Genomic DNA, 9,578 nt, shown 5'->3' on the forward strand with positions numbered 1-9,578 from the left:
CTAGTTTAGCCTCTCAATCCCTAAATTCTCCGCTTCTCTTCGACTCTACGTCGATTAGAGGAGTCTAGGTCGGCCGGCCCGAGCCTAGACAACTCCTAGGATCTCTCCTCCCCGACGGGGTCCCTCCCGGGAGCGAGATCCAGGCGCCATCGGCGATCTTCCGCCGCCCCTGCGTACGCGCGGACCGTCCGGCCGTCAGGCAGGAGCCCTAGCCTTGCACTAGGCCACGGACCGTCCAGCCCCTGCGCGCGGACCGTCCACCCCTGTGCAGAGAGCACCGCCGCGCCTCGCACCAGGCCGCGGACCGTCCAGCCCCTGCGCGCGGACCGTCCAGCCCCTGCGCGCGGACCGTCCGCCCCTGTGAAGAGGGCACCGCCACAGTTCCTATTGAGTGTTTGGCGCTCCAAAAAGGCATCAACAACTGTATTACATTGTAGAGTGTATCGTTAATAGAGTGAAGTTTGAATATGGGTATAAGCATGAGTAAACTGTTGGACATAGTCTTTGCTAGCTAATAAAGGCCCCTTTCGCATGACTTCTCACCACTGTCATGGCTTCACATTTTTTCTTATAAGTCGTACCAAACAACAATTTAGCATGCTGTCTTTGGTAAAAACACTTATTCCTTTTCTATTAGGGAGGTGAAGCCAAAGAAGGCTCTCCCTTGGCCCATGGTTATTTACGAAAATGGGTCTCTGATGATGTCCTGCGGTCTCGCCTACAAGGCCATCTACGGTGACCTCAACACCAAGGATGAGGTGTCGTACAAGCGCGCCTGCAGTGTGGAGCAGCAGACGATCAGCTCGGTTCAGACAGTCTTGGAGGATCGGTTGTCCGACAAATACATTTAGCGACTCGACAGGGTAGCACCCATCGACATCAAGATGGGGTTCGCCAAGGACGCCAGGTCAGGCGGGTGCTCGAGATCGTCGACCAGGTGTTGTACATCGACAACTACAGCTACGGCGGTGGTGGTCGGTCGCTATCGTGGGTGAGGGGCCGAATCGAGTTCAAGGACGTGGAGTTCACGTACCTATCGCAGGCGGAGGCCATGGTCTTGTACAACCTCCACCTCACCATCACGTCGACCAAGATGCTAGCGCTATGGGACATGTGTCTATACCGACTTCTCAAGAAGACATCATACGAACTCCTAACCGGTAACAAACCCAATGTTTCTTATTTTTAGAGTATTTGAGAGCAAATGCTACATTTTGGTAAAAGAGGTATAAATTCTAAATTTGCTCCTAGAGTCATAAAAGGATATTACTTGGTTATTGAAGTGTCCAATCCTATAGGACTCAAATGTGATACAATTACTAGTCCCAAGAGGCTAGTAAACACATTTATACAACAAATGATTCTAGACCTGCTTAAACGAGACAAACCTATAAAGGTGGCGATCAACTTTAAGAGTTGGTCCACAACTCGGAACATATCATCAGAGTGGGGCTGAAGCAGCTCGATATACGCAGCGAAGCAAATCAGCGGTCCAACAGCCACAGGCAAGGTTGGGAACAGGCGTAACTCTTACCCGATCAACGATCTTCTTCTCTGAAAAACAACAAATAAGCAAGGGTGAGTACTTACGTACTCAGCAGCCCACCTTCACCCACGGAATGGGGAAATCAGATATAATGCATAGAGTATGTGGAGCTCAGGATATTTTGTAGAAATAGCAATATTTGATGCAGGGTTATTTTGTAAAACATTTTATATTTTTCAAAGAGCATCCTCTCCCAAAGGAGCAGGAAGTTTTTCAATATAGAACAAAATCCCCTGGACTAAACCATCCAGGTATCTTAGCAGTTTCCCACTGGTTTTCATTTTTAAAAATAGCTACTGGACTTCTCGTCCACCATAGCTCACGACTCAACCGCCGGACCTTTTAAAAACCACTTTTCAAAATATTTTTTGGGAAACAAACACTAATTGTCAAATTCATGCCATGACTCATTCGAATAGGTTTTTAAACTCTGCGCAGAGGTGTACACTTTACCCACTAGTCCGGTTTCTGCAATCTCACTATCGTGAGATCCGAATGCCGAATCTCTCTCTTTCCTTGCACGTCCTTACCTTAACGATTATACCAGAAGGAGTCAGGCCACCACCATGCCCAAACTAGACAAAACATTCCCTTCCTTATCCTCCCGGTACTCCCCAGCCATCATAACCCTGTGGTTCGGACCGTACAAGTTCAGATTGAGCGACCGCCCATACAGTCTCGAGTGGTTGTACTTGATAAGAGTATAGGTAAGGAGTGATGACAAACCGGTCCATAGGTGAAAGGGACAATCCTTCATGCTCACACCTAAACCAGCTGAGCCATCACCTTAGGCCCTCCCCTAAACCAGGGAGTCCCTGATCATCCCACTCAAGGGTGATAAGGGTGACAACCCTTCATCGACATTTTGAAAATAATTTTCTTTTGAAAACTCACACCTTTTCTCAAATCATTTGTAACAAAGATATCAAGGAGTATAAAGATTGATTGCGGCAAAAGGCTGGGTGGCCATAATAACTTGTCTCAAAATCATATCATGCAAAAAATAACAGGCTGAGGGTTGTGGTTGAAAAACATAGGTAATTTATGCATCAAAGGGATCCAGTGAGCTTGTCATTGCTTTAACCGGCGAAGGGGCGAGAGCTCACGGAACTGACTTCTGGCTCCACTGTCTGGCGTAGACTTGCAGATCTGGCCTTCACGAGACGGCACGAACGCTCTGATAACTATGCATCATGAACAAGCAAACAGACAAATCAACCAGTATATCAACAAATATTTAGTATATTGGTCAGAATGGCAATATATGGACGGGTAGAGTCTTTGAGCAGAATTTGTGTCATGTGGTGTTGTGATATTACTGGTGGTGGAGTGGAGGTGCTTACCAGGAGGGTGGATTGGAGGCGAAGCGACACTATGCGTGTAGCCGGTAGAGCGGAGTAACTGAGTGGGTGGGGGTGTTTGCCTTGGCTGAGAGTGTTGAGTGTGTGGAGAGGGAGAGGGTAGCTGGGTCTATTTATAGCTGGGTGTATGTGGTGTAGTACAGTAGAGTTCACTGTTGGTGAATAGTGATGAGTGAATCATCTGACTTAGTCTGAACAGGGAAATTATAGGCAGAATATGGGACGAGAGTATTTTGGGAGTTTTCTGAAATATGAACCATGCTTAAGGGATGACATGGTGGGATAGGGAATAATTTTATAAGAATTTAGAAACAAGAATTATTGGAATCTGAGTTTGTAAGCCTGGTTCGAAAGAATCTCAAAGTTAAGCGTGCTCAACTCGGAGAAATCTAGGATGGGTGACCAGATGGAAAGTTCTTCCTGGAGGAAAATCACAGTCACCGGAGTTCGTATGACTGGAATGTTGGTCTGGCAGGTCTTAGGTGAACTGGACAGCATGATGAATGAGTAGTTGAATTTTGGGGGTAATCGGATGATTGATGAATAGTAATGATGAATAGTGCCAATAGATATCATCGATGAATAGTAACGATGATGAATAGTAATGGTAAATAGTAACGACGGTACAATAGGGACGATAGACATCATTGATGAATAGTAACGATGATGAATAGTAACAGTAAACAGAAACGATGATGAATAGTGATGGTTAATAGTTCGTATGAACGAACGATGAACGATGAATAGGAACTATGAACGAATGGACGAACGATCGAATGATCGGACGAACAAACGATCAGAATTTCGGCAGCATAACGGCTGAAAAAAGATTATTTGGATGAACGAACGGACGAACGATGAATATGGAGTATGAACGAACGATGAACGAACGTACGAACGATCGAATGATTGAACGAACGAACGATCAGAATTTTGATAGCATAACGACTGAACAAAGATTATTTGGACGAACGAACGGACGAACGATGAATAGGGACTATGAACGAACGATGAATAGGGACTATGAACGAATGATGAACGATGAATAGGAACTATGAACGAACGAGCGAACGATCAAATGATCAGACGAACGAACGATCGGAATTTCGACAACATAACAGATGAATAAAGATTATTTGGACAAATGAACAGACGAACGATCGGACGAACGGACGAACGAACGAACAAACTAAGAACAGGTGGACGAACGATCGAAGAACGACCAAACGACCCTTGTGCTAGTGTGTGTTTGTGTGGGAGGTGGAGTAGGCGTGTGGGGGGAGGGAGAGAGTTGCCATGAAATGGCTTGGGGTGGCTTGAGAGGAGGCCCTTGCCCCTCTATTTATAGCCAAGGTGGGGGATTAGGGGGGAGGAGGCGAGGATTAGTGACAGATAAGCATGTATTTGTCTTGTATAAGTGTAATTAGCTTGTAGAGCTCAGTGTATGATACCGGAGGCATACATACACGTATGAGCATGAGGAAAATTATGGAGAAAATATTTGTAGGGACTTTAAAAATGATTCTGAAGGTATTTCTCAAGAGGAAAATATTTGGAGATATATTGGTGGAATATTTGGGCAATATTTGTGGAAAGAACTTGAAGGGGATCACTGGGGAAATATTTGTAGGATATTTTGAGGAGGATTTTGGAGACAATATAGACCACTATATTTTATTTGTTGATATCAACTCGCAAACAAACATTTTGAAATGAAATTTAAAATTCATTTTGAATTTAGAGCGAGTTTGAGAAAATTTCAAGATTTGAATTTTTGGGATGCTACAGTTATAGCTCAAACATAAGGGCATATATAGAGTCTTCAACAAATCCACCAGGTGTGTCGAATCTTCTTGTGACGTTGTGTTTGATGAGACTAATGGCTCTCAAGAAGAGCAATTTGATATCAATGAATTAGATGATAAAGAGGATGGGCCTTTTGAATTTGCCAAAGGGGAGAATTCCAAAACAAGACTCTTTAACACAGGGGAAGAAAATATTCAAAATTTTGCAAAGAATTTAATTTGCAAAATCAAAAGCAAGTGGTGGCTAATATGGTCCCACTTGTTAAAATTGTTGCAAACTTACATCCAACTTAGCTCTAAAATTTAATTTGCATCTTATGAACTCATGTTGAATAGCAAACAAGTTATTAAGTTAGACATTTCATTTTGCTTTGGTTGTGTTGACATCAATCACCAAAAAGGGGGGACTGAAAGAGAAATGGGCTTTTAGCCATTTCAATCTTGGTTTTGGTGTTTGATGACTAACACAACATTGTGATCTAACTAGTTTGCTAAGTATGTGAATGTAGTTTCATAAGAGTCAAACTGAAGTATACAATGCAACAAATAGCTCAAATCAAGGCTACAGAGGGCATATTTTGGATAAGCCAGATTATGAGCAGTACAAGTGTTTGGATAAGTTCTAAATGCCCTTAGGAACATAATTGAGCACCTTAAAAGGTGCATTTGTGTCACACCCGGTTTTGGAAGGCAAACTGAATGCAAACCATGTACGTGCCAGGATCAGAAACTCACGTACACAGTGATTACATAATTGGACATCATCACACATTGCTCAAAGTAAATAGCGGAAAGGTACTTTTATTACAATAAGATGTCCAAAACATCAACAGAGTCTAATACATAGCATAGTCATTAATATTATCAAAGTGTGGAAATACGAAACGTAGTAGATAAGGCCTACACAAGCAGCTGACTAGAGGTTTGTCACTAAGATAAACTAGAACTCGTCGTAGTCCTGAAACTCCTCAAAGTCCTCCATGTTGTCAGCATCTCCTCCTGAGCACTGAGTACAGTGGGGACAACCTGGGGTGGGGGTGGTTTGTAAAGCAAGGGTGAGTTCACATCAACGTACTCAGCAAATGTCCCGTTTGGCTAAAGTGGACTAGCTGTATGTGGGGTTAAGGTTAAGCAGTTGATTTTAGTTGGTCAAATATTTATTACTATTAGTAAAGCCAAGTTTTAGTAATAAACCCAATTATTACCCAAATGTACCTCCTCCAAGAGGAAGTAATAGAGATCAAAATTATAACCATCATTATTAACCATCATCATAAAAGTAACCAAAGTTCTCTAATCAAAGAGGATCCCAAGGCCGCTCTTAACCGTGAGCTCGACTGATATACTAGTTTCTAACACTCTGCAGAGGTTGCACACTTTACCCACGAGTCGTGATCCCTTCCTAGCCTGGGTTGTACAGACTCGATCTTCACTACCGAGGTGAATGGCCAGGGATACACTACATAGCCTTTACAAAGACTCCCCTGGTGCATAGCTGCTCGTTAGGTTTTGCCAGTCGTACAAACGTAGTACACCTCCCCAAGGTGGGTAAATAACAAAACCAAATCGAATGAACCTCTGCACCCCCCTTGGCAGAGCGAGCACTATGCCACGGGACCCATTGACGACCCTCAGGCAAAGCCAACTACACCCCCAGGTTTATCTAATTAATCAGCTAAGGGCGTCCCATTCCACCCTCATGGTTGCACTGTTATCCCGGATGGTCACTCCACGAACAGGTCCTTACGGAGAGGTAATCAGGAAAATGGCCTGAGTCCCCTACAATATCACAATTTCATCATTGGGATAACATCATCGTATCATAAATGTTCACATCATGTTCATTGATTAAGTTGAAGCAAAGGCATGAGCTAACCATGATAACCCAAAAGGTAAATAAGGATAAGGTAAATGCAAACTAGTCAATACTTAGGTTTCAATAATGTAATGCGGGACGATGAATCATAAAGTATGTAGGACATAATAGGTCAGAGGACACTTGCCTTCACCAGGTTGTTGCTCAGGAAGATCTTCGGCAACACACTCAGGAACCACGGGCTGCTCGTTGTCTAAATAAAGCGATCATGTATCAATACATTTGGTAAATGACAAATGAACAACACATCAATCATGTACAAACAATGGAACACATCTCAAAAGGAAAAGTATAAACTCAAAAGGGAGTTTAAATTATAAGGTGAACTAATCTCATTTAGTAGTTGATTATTCTTTAAGTGTTGTCTATCTCCATGGTTACATAATCTAATTCTACTTATTTTAATGAGATATCAAATTTAAACCAGGGATAAGTTCATACCTCACATATTATTATCTTCACAATGTTGAACATATATTTACCACTATGGTTTCCTTTTAATTTATTTTATTAAGTAAATAAATCAACACATACACTAACCTATAGTTAGACACAAAATTAGAGAGTATAGACTGTGAATGAACATAATTTATTTGAACAGAGAATATTCTTATGAACATTTTACAATTTGAATCACTAAATTTGGAGTTCATATGAAAAAGATATGAAATAAACAAGTTTTGAAGTTTGGAATATGAAAATAGGTCTAATTCTGTAATTATTTAAAAGTACAGGGATCTGTTTATAAGAACTCAGGGGCCTGCGTGCGAGTTTTCAGGACGGCGGGTTAATTATAACGAAGTCGAGGGTTTCTTTAACAAATCTACATGCGAAGGGGTATCGGGTCTGCTCAACCGTTAGATCTAAAATCAACGGCTGAGATCAGATCTGCGGATGAGCAAACGCTGACAGACGGGCCGGCGGTGTCAACAACCGAGGAGGGAGGCAGGCTGACCAGTCAAGCCCAGCGCCAGGGGGCGCAGGCGCTGACCGGTGGGACCTAGGGGCAGAGCGTGGGTGAGGGAGCGAATCCGAGCGGTCGGGTGCGAATCAGACGATTAGTATTAGATTAGGTTTGATTAGATCCGGGCCGCCCAATCTCAGACGGACGCCTGGGATCTAACGACCATTTCCCTCGGGCGCGAGCGGTGGCGCCGCTCGCGTCCGCGACAGAGGTTCGCCAGAGATGATGGCATGAGCGCGCTAGGGCCCGCTGGGACACCAGGAAGGGCTCAGGGAATTCAGGGGAGTACGGCGAACTCGGCTAGGGGCATAGCATAGGCACAAAGGCGTTAGAGGGGGGCGGTTCACATCAAGGTGGTCGGCGGTGGCGCAACACTACTCTGACGAGCAATCGCGCATGACCGAGGGCAAACAATGGAAAAATAGGGGCGGGTCTGGGTTGCTTACCTCGAGAGAAGACTCCGGGACCCTTGAATGGCAGCAGGGACACGGTAAGGTCTTTGGTCAACGACGGTGGCTTTCTGGCTGCGCGAGGGAAGCTCTGGTGAGCATGGGCAGAGGGAACCAGAGAGGGAGCGAGAAGATGAGGCATGTTGAGAGCACCTAGAGGGGGGGTGAATAGGTGATCCTGTAAAACTCAAAAACTTAAGCCACAAAACTTGGTTAAGTGTTAGCTCAATAATTACCAAGTGGCTAAAGAGGAGTCTCAACAAAACACAATAACCACAAGAGATCAATCACAGAGATGGCACCGTGGTTTATCCCGTGGTTCGGCCAAGACCAACGCTTGCCTACTCCACGTTGTGGCGTCCCAACGGACGAGGGTTGCAATTAACCCCTCTCAAGCGGTCCAAAGACCCACTTGAATACCACGGTGTTTTGCTTTGCTTTTCTTAATCCCGTTTGCGAGGAATCTCCACAACTTGGAGCCTCTCGCCCTTACACTTGAAGTTCACAAAGAAGCACGGAGCAAGGGAGGGATTAGCAACTCACACAAGACACAAAGATCACAGCAAATACGCACACACAGAACCCAGACTTAAGCTCAAATGGCTAGCACACTAGAACGAAGCTCAAATCACTAGAATGTCGAACAAGTGCGCAAGAATGATGTGTGAGTGATCAATAGTGCTCAAAGGATGCTTGGTGTCCTCCTCCATGCGCCTAGGGGTCCCTTTTATAGCCCCAAGGCAGTTAGGAGCCGTTGAGAGCAATTAGGAAGGCAAATCTTGCCTTCTGTCGTCTGGCGCACCGGACAGTCCGGTGCACACCGGACACTGTCCGGTGCCCGATTTCCTTCCTTAAATGGCGAAGCCGACCGTTGTAGATTTGGGAGCCGTTGGCGCACCGGACATGTCCGGTGCACACCGGACAGTCCGGTGCCCCCTTCTAGCCGTTGGCTCGGCCACGTGTCCCGCGCAGATCGCGCGGCCGACCGTTGGCTCACCGGACAGTCCGGTGCACACCGGACAGTCCGGTGAATTATAGCCGTACGTCGCCTGTGAATTCCCGAGAGCGACCACTTCGCTCGAACCAGCCTGGCGCACCGGACACTGTCCGGTGCACCACCGGACAGTCCGGTGCTCCCAGACTGAGCAGATTCTTGGCTGCTTGAGCCAAGACATTTCCAATTGGATTTTTCCTTTATCCTTGATTTGTACTTTGTCCACCATTTTACACTTAGGCACTTGTGTTGGACACTAAATCACCAAAATACTTAGAAATGGCCCAAGGGCACATTTCCCTTTCAATCTCCCCCTTTTTGGTGATTTATGCCAACACAACATAAAGCAAGTAGAACAAGTACAGAATCAATTCAAATAAGAACTCAAATTTGTTTTGAATCAAATTTGTCATATATGGATCATCCTTTGCCACCACTTGGTTTGTTTTTGCAAATCAGACTCAAATTCCTATCTCTAAGTCAAACACACATGTTGAGACATAAAGAGAGCTATCTCAAAAGGAATTGATCAAAAATTTCAAAAACTCCCCCTTTTTCCCATAATCAACACTTCTCCCCACAA

Source organism: Zea mays, chromosome 1 (assembly GCF_902167145.1).
Source record: "Zea mays cultivar B73 chromosome 1, Zm-B73-REFERENCE-NAM-5.0, whole genome shotgun sequence".
Lineage (NCBI taxonomy): Eukaryota > Viridiplantae > Streptophyta > Magnoliopsida > Poales > Poaceae > Zea > Zea mays.